At 42.2% G+C, this 14,628-nt stretch overlaps 1 protein-coding gene and 1 long non-coding RNA gene across 4 annotated transcripts in view; one reads left to right on the top strand and one right to left on the bottom strand.

Annotated features, from left to right (window-relative positions):
• Window positions 1–14,628, bottom strand: part of CACNG2 (calcium voltage-gated channel auxiliary subunit gamma 2) — a 102,030-nt gene that overhangs the window by 75,136 nt on the left and 12,266 nt on the right. The window lies entirely within an intron of this gene.
• LOC138789985 (uncharacterized) overlaps window positions 14,206–14,628 on the top strand; it is a 56,456-nt gene continuing 56,033 nt past the window's right edge. For both annotated transcript variants that reach the window (XR_011362824.1, XR_011362823.1), the window contains exon 1: window positions 14,206–14,291. This is a non-coding gene — a long non-coding RNA (uncharacterized lncRNA). The remainder of the gene's footprint in view (window positions 14,292–14,628) is intronic.

Genomic DNA, 14,628 nt, shown 5'->3' with positions numbered 1-14,628 from the left:
ATAATAATAGAAAAATAAATAGATGCAATAGTTTCCAGTCCCAGTGTCCTATTGGGACAATGTAATCCCAGTCCAAAGTCATGGTAACAACATCTCACATAGGCGGAGGTAAAGGAAAAAAGAACACTTTATTCCAGCAGGGCACACATAGCGACGTTTCAATCTTAATGCTTGAAAAAGACTATTAAGGTTGAAACGTCGCTATGTGTGCCATGGTGAAATAAAGTGTTCTTTTTTCCTTTACCTCTGCCTAGGTGAGATGCTGCTACCATGACTTTGGATTTGTATTATAGACTCTGTGACTGAGCGTTGATCCATAAGATGGGCACTCTTTTGGGGGAAAAAGTCTAAGATCAAGGCCACTGTGGTCCAAGTTTTTGGGAAGGGAGAAGAATAATAATTCAATCTGCTGAGATTGAGAATCTGCGGCCCTCCAGCTGTTACAAAACTACAATTCCCATTTCCCATCATGAATGGGCAGCCAATGCTTTGTCTGTTTAGGCTTAATGGGAACTGTAGCTTTGCAACAGCTGGAGGGCCAGAGATTCCCAGCCCGTGTGGTAAAGGATCCATTTCCACCAGATACATCGCTTTGGGTTTTTTGCATTAACCGGCCTATTTTTGAACCGGCTGCCTTTTCCTGCGTACAACGATGGTCTATACCAGACTACCAGCCCAGCACAAAATATCAGAAGTTTCTATAAAGAATTATACACATTACATACAACATATGGCTATGTTTACACTACGTATCTTTTCGTATAATTACGGCCGTTGTTGCCGATTGCAACAATGGCCGTGATTATACAAAAAAACATGTGTCATTGCCGCCTATGGAATTCCGTCCGGAGCGTATATACATAGTACACGCTCTGGCTAGGCTCTCTAGCGGCGCCGCAAACAACTGACATGTCAGTTTTCTGTGGCCGCTATTCATTGAATAGCGGCCGCAGAAAACCCTGTCAGTGCACACTATGGAGAGAGTGGCTCTGGCCGTTCGCTCCATAGTGTGCTGTTGGGAGTTCTGATGCGGGCAGCCCTAAAGATCATCCGGCTGGTACTGCAGTACCGGCCGGGATGATCTTTTCAGAGACCGGCCGCTGTGTGACCCGGCCGAGTCACAGAACGGACGGTCTCTTACATAATGTGATCAAAGCCTAATATTGTAATAAGACATGGAATTAGAAAGTATGACTATCCCCCCATAGCTTAGGATGTCTGGCTTTATAATACTGGTCCAGGCCTGGGAACTGAAAGAATTAAGGGAACCTTACAGGACTAATAATATCTTTGGATTTTGTCATAGCTTTTGTTCACCTGGGCAAAGTTTGTTACTTTAGGCCTGACCAAAGTACAGTGCTCTATAGTCAGCAGCCAGAATACATTCCCCGTTTTCTCCCACCCCCCAAATGCCCATGCCTATTGGCAAACAGGCTGCCAATATACCTAAAAATGATTGACTCTCCACACCAGGGAAGTCCTCACAATGCTACCAAGTAATGGAGGGTAAATGCTGTAAAGCTAAGCCTCTCTCCACCCCAGTACTTATCAGCTGCTGTATGTTCTGCAGGAAGTGGTGTTTTGTTTTCAATCTGACACAGTGCTCTCTGCTGCCACCTCTGTCCATGTCAGGAACTGTCCAGAGCAGTAGAGGTTTTCTATAGGGATTTGCAACTGCTCTGGTCAGTTCCTAACATGGACAGAGGTGACACTAGAGAGCACTGTGTCATGCTGGAAAGAATACACCACTTCCTGCAGAACATACAGCAGCTGATAAGTACTGGGAGACTTGAGATTTTTAAATAGGAGCAAATTACAAATCTGTATAACTTTCTGACGCCAGTTGATTTAAAAGAAAAAAGATTTTCAATGGAGTACCCCTTTAATATCAGACAGCCCCATATCAGCTAATGAGGATCAAGGAGTCGGGTAATTTGTTAGGAAATTCTCATTATTTACATGCAGTAAATTCCAATATGTTGTAGCTGCAGCAATATTAACCGCGGCCTAATGATCCTTGTTTAATTTCAGCTGCTTGTTATGCCGTTTTATGTTTACTGTATTATTGTTATCATTTTAATTAAACGAAAATATTTTGTTCACAATGAAAATATTTTCTTATTGTCTTTGTCTACAAGAGAATGGGATATCAATATCGATGCCACAATATGTTATACATTCATGCTGATCTATAATCCCCTCCTGCCCCTGTACAGCATCAAATATGGACTAGACAAGGTGGGGATAGTCCTTACGTATTGTTAACAGGCAGCTGTGCTAGACATGTCATAGCAAAAGACAAATACGTTCTCTACTGACAGAAATCTATTACCAGAAATCTATTGTGGACTCCCATCTGCTGATTAAAACAAGGGGACGGAAAATTCTAGAAGATGCTGAATTCTGCAGTTATTGTCTTTCTTGTAAGTGGCACCATGGTAACCTTTATTGTACACCAGGGATGGGGAACCTTTGGCCCTCCAGCTGTTGCAAAACTACAATTCACATCATGCCTGGACAGCCGAAGCTTTCGGGGACATTATTACTACATAGGGCCACAGCAAGCACATTATTAATGTAGGGAGCATTACTACTATATGGGGGTGCACAGCAGGGGACATTATTACTATATGGGGGCACATCAGGGGGCATTAATACTATATGGGGGGACACAGCAGGGGACATTATTACTATATGGGGGCACATGAGGGGGCATTATTACTATATGGAGGGACACAGCAGGGGGCATTATTACTATATGGAGACACAGAAAAGACATTATTACTATATGGGGACACAGCAGGTACATTATTACTATATGGAGGGCACTGCAGGGAGCATTACTACTATATTGGTGCACAGAAGCTGGCATTATTTTTATATGGAGGGCACAGCAGGGGATATTATTACTATATGGAGGCACATCAGGGATCAATATTACTATATGAATGGCACAGCAGGGCACATTATTACTATATGGAGGGGCACAGCAGGGGCATTATTACTATATAGGGGCACAGCAGGGGACATTATTACTATATGTAGGGTAACAGCAGAGACATTATTACTATATGGGGACACAGCAGGTACATTATTACTATATGGAGGGCACTGCAGGGAGCATTACTACTATATTGGTGCACAGAAGCTGGCATTATTTCTATATGGAGGGCACAGCAGGGGACATTATTACTATATGGAGGCACAGCAGGGATCATTATTACTATATAGAGGGCACAGCAGGGGACATTATTACTATATGGGGCACAGCAGGAGACATTATTACTATATGGGGGCACAGCAGGGGACATTATTACTATATGAAGGGGCACAGCAGGGGCATGGGGCACACAAGGATCTTCTTGATCAGCCAATCAGCAAAGAACATGAATGTGGCCACTGATTGGCTAAGCAGGAAGGCTCCTGTGCCACACAGACACAAAAAGTGCAGTGTGACACAGATACAGTGGTGACGAGAGTAGAGCGAGGGGGTAAGTATAGATTTTTTTTCTATTTAATAGCACCCTGAGGACAGATAAATAATAAAAAAAAAAGTTCTCCAGAATATCCCTTTAATATAGGGCTCCAAAGGTCTCCCAGAAGACAACCTTATTTGTAACTGACTATAAAACAAGTTGCCAGATATCTTATAAAACCTTGCGTGTTCTGTAAAGGGAAACTATCAGCAGGTTAGAAGCATCTATCCTGCTTATATGTCCCTATAGTGCACGGGATGTTGAAAGATGAAGGAAAAATTTTTACTGTTATCCTCGGTGCCATTATTAGGAATTTTGTTGTTTATTAGACATGTAAATTAGGCAGTTAGGAGCACTAGGGGTGGGGCTACCACCCTCAATGCACTCCACTGGATGGATATTGATTAGGAGGGTGGTCCATGGGGGGCAGATTAATCGTTCCCCCCCCCCCCCCCCGGTGCTCCCAATCACCTAATTTACATATCTATCTTTATTACGTGTTTCTCCAAAAAAGAGACAGGGTCTTATATTATTTTTCTAATATATAAAGATTGCTAGGGCTGATACACTGTATGCTGTAGCCCCACTCTATATGGTAGTTGGCTGCCTTACTGTATGTCCCACTGTTGTTCGGCTTCTATTCTGTAAGCTCACCTGTAGTTAGGCTTCCATATTGTATACATCCCTCCCCCCTCTGGAGTTGTTTCCCCATACTGTATACATCCCCCTCTGCAGTAAGCCCCCCATACTGTATACCTTCCTCCCCCATCTGTAATTGTTCCGCCATACTATATACATGCCCCCTCTGCAGTAAAGACCTCCATACTGTATACATCCCCCTCTGCAGTTGTTCCCCCATACTGTATACATACCCCCTCTGCAGTAAGGACCTCCATACTGTATACCTCCCTCCCCCCTCTGTAGTTGTTCCCCCATACTGTATACATACCCCCTCTGCAGTAAGCCCCCCATACTGTATACCTCCCTCCCCTCTGTAATTGTTCCGCCATACTATATACATGCCCCCTCTGCAGTAAAGACCTCCATACTGTATACATCCCCCTCTGTAGTTGTTTCCCCATACTGTATACATACCCCCTCTGCAGTAAGGACCTCCATACTGTATACCTCCCTCCCCCCTCTGTAATTGTTCCCCCATACTGTATACCTCCCCCTCTGCAGTAAGGACCTCCATACTGTATACATCCCCCTCTGTAGTTGTTTCCCCATACTGTATACATACCCCCTCTGCAGAAAGGACCTCGATACTGTATACCTTCCTCCCCCCTCTGTAATTGTTCCCCCATACTGTATACATACCCCCTCTACAGTAAGGACCTCCATACTGTATACCTCCCTCTATGTAGTTGTTCCCCCATACTGTATACATGCCCCCTCTGCAGTAAGCCCCCCCCATATTGTATACCTCCCTCCTCTTTAGTTGTTCCCCCTTACTATATACATGCCCCCTCTGCAGAAAGGACCTCCATACTGTATACCTTCCTCCCCCCTCTGTAATTGTTCCCCTATACTGTATACATACCCCCTCTGCAGGTAATCACCATACTTTATACCTCTGTAGTTTGCCAAGTCTCCCCATATTCAATGTCCCCTTCTGTGTGGGGGGTTCTTATATTTCAAGTCTACTCCAAAAAGCCTGAAAAATGTAGCTAGGACTTATTTTCAATGTACGTCTTATTTTCAGACAAACACAGTAGGAGTATATATACAATTTGTGAGGTTATTCAGGTTTGTCACAGTCACAGTTTGATAAATATTTGGCCCACAAAAATATACACCAAAATTGTGTTGCACAATAAACTGTTGGCCTGGGCATGGCAAATCGTGACCATTGTTTTACATATATAGTGATACATCACCCAATCTTCACACTTTAATATAATGCAAAAAATATCTAAGCAAATTTAAGTTGGGGGTATATAGAATAATTGTACAAATGCATTTTGGATTTAAAATAGTGCCATGTTGACTGACTAGGAGTTTTTTTTTTTACTTATAAGGAGAAATTCACAGTTTTTTTTTATTTGCTTTCCCTTAGAATTAGTTTTAGATAAGCTTTACATCTCTATTATCTAGTATGACCTAGGCAACATTTTTAGTTTTTTGAGGTCAACACATTCCTGTCTTTTTGTGAGGCTTCTTCACACAGCGTTCTTTTTAAGTTTTTCTTTTAAAATATGATTGTAAAAAAAAACAACTAAATGCTGTGTATATAGAATCTACAACACTATGACAACAACTTTAAAGCAACATGTGGACGCAGCATTTTTGACCTGAAACAATACAGTGACACCAATGAGTGTTAGACTTTATATGGAGCCATAAGCACCTGCTTAGCAGTCAGGAGGCTGAATGCTGATTATAGTTATAATATATTTGTAAAATCTCCTAAAGATCACTGTCTGCACTTCTCATAGTCAACAGGATCTATCTGAATGTAAGCTGATAACATGGCTGCAGTGTGCCCTGTCCATATACACCAGGGATGGGGAACCTGTGGCCCTCAAACTGTTGCAAAACTACAATTCCCATCATGCCTGGACAGCACCATGCATGATGGGAATTGTAGTTTTGCAACAGCTAAAGGGTCAAAGGTTCCCCATCCCTGCTTTAGAATGCACAATGTAAATGGGAACAAAAAGCAGACTATGACAAGCAGAGGGTGCCTGTGCAGAGATAGTGACTTGGCACTATGAAAGTGGCAATGAAATAAAAAAAAGAAGAAGTGAGAGGCGGAATACTAAAACAGCCTTATGCATTTATAATAGGCCTTGACATAACCAGTGAAAAATCTCCCCACGCTAAGATGCCATGTATACAAGAATAAAGCCACCAACACTAACAAATAGCTCCATTTTATCTCGCTCCATTCCTGCAGATTGAGCTGCTTTGATTTCTTGTATATAAACCTTATAATCCCAATTAAGATACTGTGTTTGTTGATACAGTCCAATAAAAATAAAACTTAAACGGGCACTGCCTCCTTTCATCTGTTCATGGATAGGGGATCAATGTTCAACTGGTAATAGTTCCAGTGCTGGAACCCCCACCAGTGGCCCAAGGAAGGGCCTGTATGGAGTAGTGGCTGAACATGCATACTACCACTCCATACAATTCTATGGGAAGTAAAAAAAAAAAAAAGGATGATCTTTGGGGTCTGACTGCTCTGCAAATGGAGAGATAGTGCCAGTATGTGACCACTGCTTCATTCACAATCTATGGCAGGTATAGGGAACCTGTGGCCCTTTGCTGGAGGTAGCCCCCATAGATAATCACTCCCATAGATCCCTTAAATGGTTGCCCCACAAAAACTCCCTATACCCAATACTAGAGCCCTGCCCAAGCTTCTGGAAAACCTTTAACAAGAAAGTGCAAAATGTTTTATAGGGAAAGATACGGCAAACAGATCACTGATCTTAGGGAGACCAGCCAAAGAAGACACTGTCGGTCAATACAGTGATAAAGAGATATCAATATGCAAAAAATTCTGCGAAGCCTCAGTTGCAAGTCTCAAAACACAGAACTAGCCAGATATCCCTCCAGGGAAGGACTTAGCAAAGGGATGGCTCCTGTATGGAGACACCAAAACCACCATATTAACCCCTTCGGGACCAGGCTAATTTTCGTTCTTGCGTTTTTTCCTCCTTGTGCTTAAAAGGCCATTGCACTTGCATTTTTACACCTACAGACCCACATGAGCCCTTATTTTTTGCGTCACTAATTGTACTTTGCAATGACAGGCTGAATTTTTGCATAAAGTACACTGCAAAACCAGAAAAAAATTCAAAGTGTGGTGAAATTGAAAAAAAAAAACGCATTTCTTTTATTTGGGGGGAATGTGTTTTTACGCCATTCGCCCTGGGGTAAAACTGACTCATTATGCACGTTCCTCAAGTCATTACGATTAAAACGATATATAACATGTATAACTTATATTGTATCTGATGGCCTGTAAAAAATTCAAACCATTGTTAACAAATATACGTTCCTTAAAATCGCTTCATTCCCAGGCTTATATCGCTTTTATCCTTTGGTCTATGGGGCTGTGTGAGGTGTCATTTTTTGTGCCATGATGTTTACTTTCTATCGATACCTTGATTGCGCATATACGACTTTTTGATCGCTTTTTATAAAATTTTTTCTGGATTTGATGCGACCAAAAATGCGCAATTTTGCACTTTGGGATTTTTTTGCGCTGACGCCGTTTACCGTGCGAGATCAGGAATGTGATTAGTTAATAGTTCAGGCGATTACGGACGCGGCGATAGCAAACATGTTTATTTATTTATTTATTTGTTTACTTTTATTTATAACCTGGGAAAAGGGGGGTGATTCAGACTTTTATTATGGGAGGGGGCTTTTTACTAATAACAATACTTTTTTTTTTTTTTTTTTTTACACATATACTAGAAGCCCCCCTAGGGGACTTCTAGTATGTATACTTTGATCTCTCATTGAGATCTTTGCTGTATAGATATACAGCAAAGATCAATGAGATCGGCACTCGTTTGCTCAGCCGAATACAGCCGAATACAAACGAGTGCCGAGGCGGGGACGGCGCCATCTTGGACGAGTCCCCGGCCGGCATCAGACAGGGAGATCGCTCCTCCGGGACAACGTCCCGGAGGAGTGATCTCCGCCACTAGACACCAGGGAAGTGCTGCAGCCGGTAATCAGATGCAGCTGTCATGTTTGACAGCTGCATCTGATTACTGTATTAGCGGGCACGGCGATCGGACCGTGCCCGCTAATACCGGCGGTCCCAGGCTACTAGCGGCACCTGGGACCGCCGCGGTTCAGAGCGAGGTCGCCACGCGGCCCCGCTTTGAACGTCCGCACCCGCACAAGGACGTACAGTTACGTCCTCGTGTGGGAAAGGGTTAAGTGGCCCCTTCAGTCAATATCAAAATTAATTATGAGTCTGGTGATGTAATAGAGAAATACCTGGCTTTAGTATCTCCCTGGTCATCAGACTCGTAATTGAGTTGGATACTGACTGAAGGGGCCACATAATATGGTGGTTTTGGTGGTCTCCTAACAGGAGCCATCCCTTTTCTAGGCCCTTCCCTTGAGGAATATCTGGCTAGTCCCGTGTTTTGAGACTAGTAACTAAGGCTCTGTGGACCTTTTTTGCGTATTATAGGGAAAGAAGAATATACACTGCATTTTTTCCAGTAATTTTACAATAAAATGTTTAGTGGACCCATATGGATGTTAGATTTGGGTTTTCACTTTTAGAATGTTTGTAAGTGACATAGCAGAAGGTTTGGTAGGTAAGGGTTGTCTGTTTGGTTTGCTGATGACACAAAAGTGTACAATAGGGTCGAAATTCCCGGAGGTGTCAGTAGTAGAGAAAATGATTTTGCTTTATTAGATAAGTGGTCCAAACAATGGAAACTGCAGTTCGATGTTTCCAAATGTAAAACAATGGGGAGAAGTAATCCTCTTTCCAGGTATCATATCGGCAGTTTTCTGTTAGCAAAGAGTTCAGAAGAGAAGGATTTAGGGATAGTGGTTTCTGACAGCCATAAAGTAAGTCACCAGGGCAGCCAGGTGATAGGGAAAGCAAATCATATGCTGGGCTGTATAACTAGAGATATAACCAGTAGGAAGAGGAAGATTTTGATCCCGCTATATAGAGCTTTGGTGAGACCACATATGGAATACTGTGTCCAGTTCTGGAGACCTCATCTAAACAAGGATATTGATAATATAGAACGGGTCCAAAGATGGGCTATAAAAATGGTGGAGGTTGTCGGGCATAAAACATATCAGGAAAGACTTAAGGATCTAAATCTGTATAGTCTGGAGGAAAGAAGGAAAAGGGGGAAATAATCAAAACCTTTAAATATGTTAAAGGACTAAATAAGGTTCAGGAGGGAAGTGTTTTTAGTAAGAAATGGAACAGAAGAACATGAGGACACAGTGAGAGGTTACTTGGGGGAAAGATCAGAAGCAACCCTAGAAAATATTAGAGTAGCCTACTAGAAAGAGTAGTAGATCCTTGCAACTAACTTCCAGCAGATGTGGTTGGTAAAGTTGGTAAGTGAATGTTAACCTGCCTGGGATAAACATATATCTATCCTACGATAATAAGTAAGGAAATACTAATGGGGCAAACTAGATGGACCATCTTCTATGTTTCTATATCAGATACATGATGTGAATCTCTATATCCACATGTGAAGCGGCGGTTCTGTATTTCCACCGATGGTGCTCCTGTCTTTAGAGGAATGAGCAGACAAGCCTGTAGCCATCCTCCTTACTAGGGCATAAACCAGAAGTTACATCATAATAAACACTCTCGAGGGACTCGGAGAAGTGAAGGAGTGAGGTTTATCTGAGATCACCAGGAAAGATACCCGCAGGAATTAAACCCACACATTTCAGTAATAAACATTAACACCTTAACCACTATATCGCAACACCTCCTCTCTCCTTCACTCCTGAGATCCTTGACTTGTTAAATGTAGCTTTTTCTCCCTGGATCAAACCTTTCTGTAATAGCATTATATAGAAATGGTGGCTGCTCTGTGTTCTGTTCTGCCATTGCACCGGTTAACGTCAACTTGGGGATTAGCACCAACATACAATAGTGCAGACTGAACATATGAAGTACTGGCTGCAGATAACTGATGCCCAAAGCTGCGCCACATCATGTCTACCTGCACTGTGGCAATAAGAAAGTCTCCAAATGGTTATAAGATGGATGACTGCACCACTGTAATTCTGCATGAACACTGCATTAACCAATTCATATTATTCATGTATGATGTATGTATGAACACCACTATGAATAGACTTCTACAGCTATACAAAATATAACTTGTATGGATGCAACAATGAAGAGGCCTAAATCTAGACCCTATTATAAAGCATCCAGACCTGTTGACCTGTTAGGAGTGAGATTCATCTCGATGACAAAGTGTAGGAGATATGTGTCAATGTAACATCCACATGAATGCCAGGATCCAAGGTTTTTTGGTTAGGCTTGTCTAATAAAGTAGGTGATCCTGGTAAAAATGTGTATGCAAAGTAAATTATTGATGTACATTGCACCTGATTGACACACTTGGTACAATTGATTAGGTTATTTGTGAACCAACTCATGACTAATAGACACACCTGTAAAGTGATTGGCTCTAACGTCAACTCCAAACGGGGGTTGACTTATATGGTTTCGATGGTTCATTATTGTGTAAAGACTTGGGCTAACTATAGGATCCTGTAAGAGTCTAATGCAGGGATGGGGAACCTTCGGCCCTTCAGCTGTTGCAAAACTACAATTCCCATCATGCCTGGACAGCCAAAGCTTTGCTTTGGCTGTCCAGGCATGTTGGGAATTGTAGTTTTGCAACAGCTGAAGGGCCGAAGGTTCCCCATCCCTGGTCTAATGGACCAGTCTGACCTGCAAGGTTTATATAGTATCACAGGTGTCCATTGAAGAGAATAGGAAACCATGTTATAAGAGTCCTTTCTTCCTTGCTAATACAGCATAGAGACAGGTACAGACAATTTTTGCATGTGTGAACAGACACATACTGTATAAGGAAACACCACGTTCTCTCCAGCTCACTTAAAATGTAATCTTTATTTCATATATTATTAAAAGTCCGCCGCGTTTCGGGCTGGCTTGCCCTTAGTCATAGGTTTGTTTCCTCGGGTATGAAAACGACTCACAAATAAGGAAACCGCCACCCAAGGATGGTAATGGTAAGGGACAATCATAATCCATTCCCCATAGTGTTGAATCGAAAGCGGTGTGGTGGTTATAGCTGTAGAGAACGTGGTGTTTCCTTCTCCAATTGGATACCCTTGGGTCTGGGGATCAATCTCACGTGCTCCTAGAGTGGCATACAGCCTAGTGAGAACACAGTACTTTATTTGAAGGGACCCTGGTCGAGTGCCGACTATCTCTTGTCTTCATAGACCACATACTGTATACACTACTTTACATACACTAGAGCTGATTTATTTGTCAGAAACTAAAGCATTATGCAAGAAGATATCAATATATGCCGCCTTCTTTTTTTTTTTTTTTTTTTTTAAATATGATCTTCTGCCCTGCGGCTTTGCATTCACATTTACATGCTAAGAAAAAAAAAGTAATTTTTCCAGTATGCAGTGTATAGACGCTGGGTGACCAGTGATCATCTTAATGATGTCAGTATGAATGTGACAGGTGGTTATGAAAAGGAAGGCATCTAGAGTCGGGGAAGGACACAGGGGGTGAGTTTAGTAAAAGACTCTGTTAATATTTTACAGCAGGGAGCATTTGTTTTTTTAATAAAGTATCCATCCCTTAGTCCCCAGCTCAATTCATCTCCAGTCTGAAACCAAGGGCAGGGAGAGGAGAGGATCTGGAAGAAGAAGCAGAGAGCTAATCTAAGGAGAGGGGGCGAATGTGCTATGAAATGATAGCCGAGATGGGTAAGATGCAGAAGGGAACGGGTGCAGGATCCAGAACGGAGCGTGTACATAGAAAACAATGGAGAAAGGAAGAGACTAATCCAATGGATGACTAACACATCCCGTCACAGAACACAGCCCTATAACTCAGCTGCCTATAGTTCCCGTCTCTCTTTACAGCCCTTCCTTATAGCTCTGTGCATCATATAACCACTTCGAGTGTGTCGTGTTTCCCGCCTAATCATGTCCTATAACTCCCAGTAACCGCTTATAAATTTCACTGCTTTTCCATAAAGATCACTCCTATATGTCATTTCCTATACGTCAATAGCCATAATTGTTTCTTATAAATCCTCCCAATACATAGTTGCACGCTGTGCATTATTTTCCAAGATATGTTTTACAGTTCGTATAATAAAAGCAGCAGTAAAATATCATGATCATGTCTGGTAGAGGGTGCGGGGTTGTTCATGTTTGGCAAGAGTGGACCCGATAGGGTTATAAGATTAGTAATAAACTGTACCTGTCAGTACGGTATGGAGTTTTATTACTGTGAATGGCTTTGCATGCTGTTCACCTGCAAAATTGAATAGTCATAGGGTATTTACATAAATGACTGCAGGTAAACAGCAATGGCTATTAACAATCAATTCGAAAACCGGGGCTAATAGCCCGTCCATGTGGTTTTGGCTTCATCATGGCTGCCTCTCGTCCATGTGGTGGCTGCTACTGGAGACCCTACCCCATAACAGTACTCTCAATCACATTCACATATGAGCCTTGGCTTAGTGAGTCATTTAATAATTCTTTAAAGGGGTAGTCCACTTTATAATTTTAATTTTTTTTTAGGTATGTAATATATTATTATATTGTGCTGACATACTGTCCTTATACTACTGAAGTAACCCCTTGGTATAGTCCAATTATTAGTCCTGTATAGAGACTTGTTCACATTTAAAAACTGGCCTGAAATCTGCATCTGAAATACATGTGTGTCATGTTCCTGCACAGTCAGACCTCGGCACGGCCCTCTGCTTGTAAGGTACGACTGAGGCTGGGCTTTTGGCCATGAATTAGTGCTTGTATTTTGTGTTTTATCTGCTCCAGTGTGAATACAGCTCAAATCCTTCTGCTCTGGTGATTGATTTATTTACCACACCCATCCTTTTCCTGCTAAGTTCCCTCTGGCCACTTCTCAGTTAGCCTCTGTTTTGCCAAGGTGTCCAAGGCAAGTAGGCAGGAACCCCCTTCGTCTTTCCTGTTTGGTTTGTGACAATGTGGTTTTTGGCACAGATTTTGATGTGAATTTACATGCAGATTTTACAATGAATGAAATCTGCATCAACCCACAAAAATGTGCAGAACAGTGACATTACCTTTTTTAGGCTATGTTCACACTACGTATATGTCCGGCCGTAGTTCGTACGCGGCCGGACATGTGCGGCTGAAACTACGGGCGTGTGAAAAATAGAAATGCGGGCGAATTGCGAAAATATGGGCGAACCGTGAACATACGCCCGTAGTATAGTTATGCTTCCTAGCTTGTTTCTAAGCGGTCTGAAGCAGGTTATTTACTTGAAAATCTTCGCCCAGCCCAGTAAACCACACAGAACCTTTTAATATAAAAATCAAGTTCGATTTGGCTGAAAAAAGTATTCCGTACGGGGCCGCATTGAAATCCACGGCGGTGAGTTGGAACAGTTCCGGCCGCAAACAATGGTCTTGTTCATTTTTCCCTTCCCTGCACTAGCTGAGCAGGACTAAATAGCATCAGTCATGTAACCCAACTACACACACAACGCCTGGCATTCAGTTAGCGTTGAGTTTACATGAGATCCATAGCTAAGTGAATAGGAAAAATGGCAGAATAATCATTTTTATGGTTAGTCAAACAACTTTGACTAACTCCAACTCCACTGTACTCCAGTGGATTTTGAGGTCAGCCTGCACTGATCTTTGCAAAATGGTCAGGAGACAAACTCTTGATTTTAAGATTATTTGGTGATTTTCTAGTCATCGTACATTACCATAGGGTAATCTGTCACTAGGTTTATGCTGCCTTAAATGAGGGCAGTATAGACTAGAGACAGAAATGCTGAACAGAACAATGTATTACTTACATCATTGTGTTCAGCCGTTCTCCTAATATGCAGGATAATGGGATTTGTGCCACACCACTCCCCCTTCCCTCCAGCTGTTGATTGACAGTTAACTGCCTATACACAGCATGGATAGATAACTGCCAATCAGCAGCTGGTGGGTGGAGTGTGCTGGTTCTCATAAATAACCATGACTACTGATCACACGCACAAAATGGAGAGCACTACTTTTCTTATTGACCATGTTATTCAGGAGGATATCGCTGGATCAACTACACACAGCAATGTAAGTCATACATCATTCTGTTCAGCTTCTCTGTCACTAGTTTATGCTGCCCTAAGATAGGAAATCATGAACCTACTGATCAAGTCTGTTTCATCATGAGCAGAGCACTTAGAGCCAGAATGATCAAACTGTGTAAAATAGAAACTGCCCATAGCAACCAATTACAACAGTGCAGTATATACTGTATATACCTTTAGGCTATGTTCACACTGCGTAAAAATACGGCCATAGTTCTCGCCGCAGAACTACGGCCGTAGTTTTGCGGGTTGGGTCATAGCCTATGTGCAATGGGATCCCGGCCGAAATGTACACACATCGTATACGCTCTGGCCGGGAT

The sequence above is a fragment of the Dendropsophus ebraccatus genome, chromosome 4 (assembly GCF_027789765.1).
Source record: "Dendropsophus ebraccatus isolate aDenEbr1 chromosome 4, aDenEbr1.pat, whole genome shotgun sequence".
Lineage (NCBI taxonomy): Eukaryota > Metazoa > Chordata > Amphibia > Anura > Hylidae > Dendropsophus > Dendropsophus ebraccatus.
This window is presented reverse-complemented; position numbering and strand designations above follow the sequence as displayed.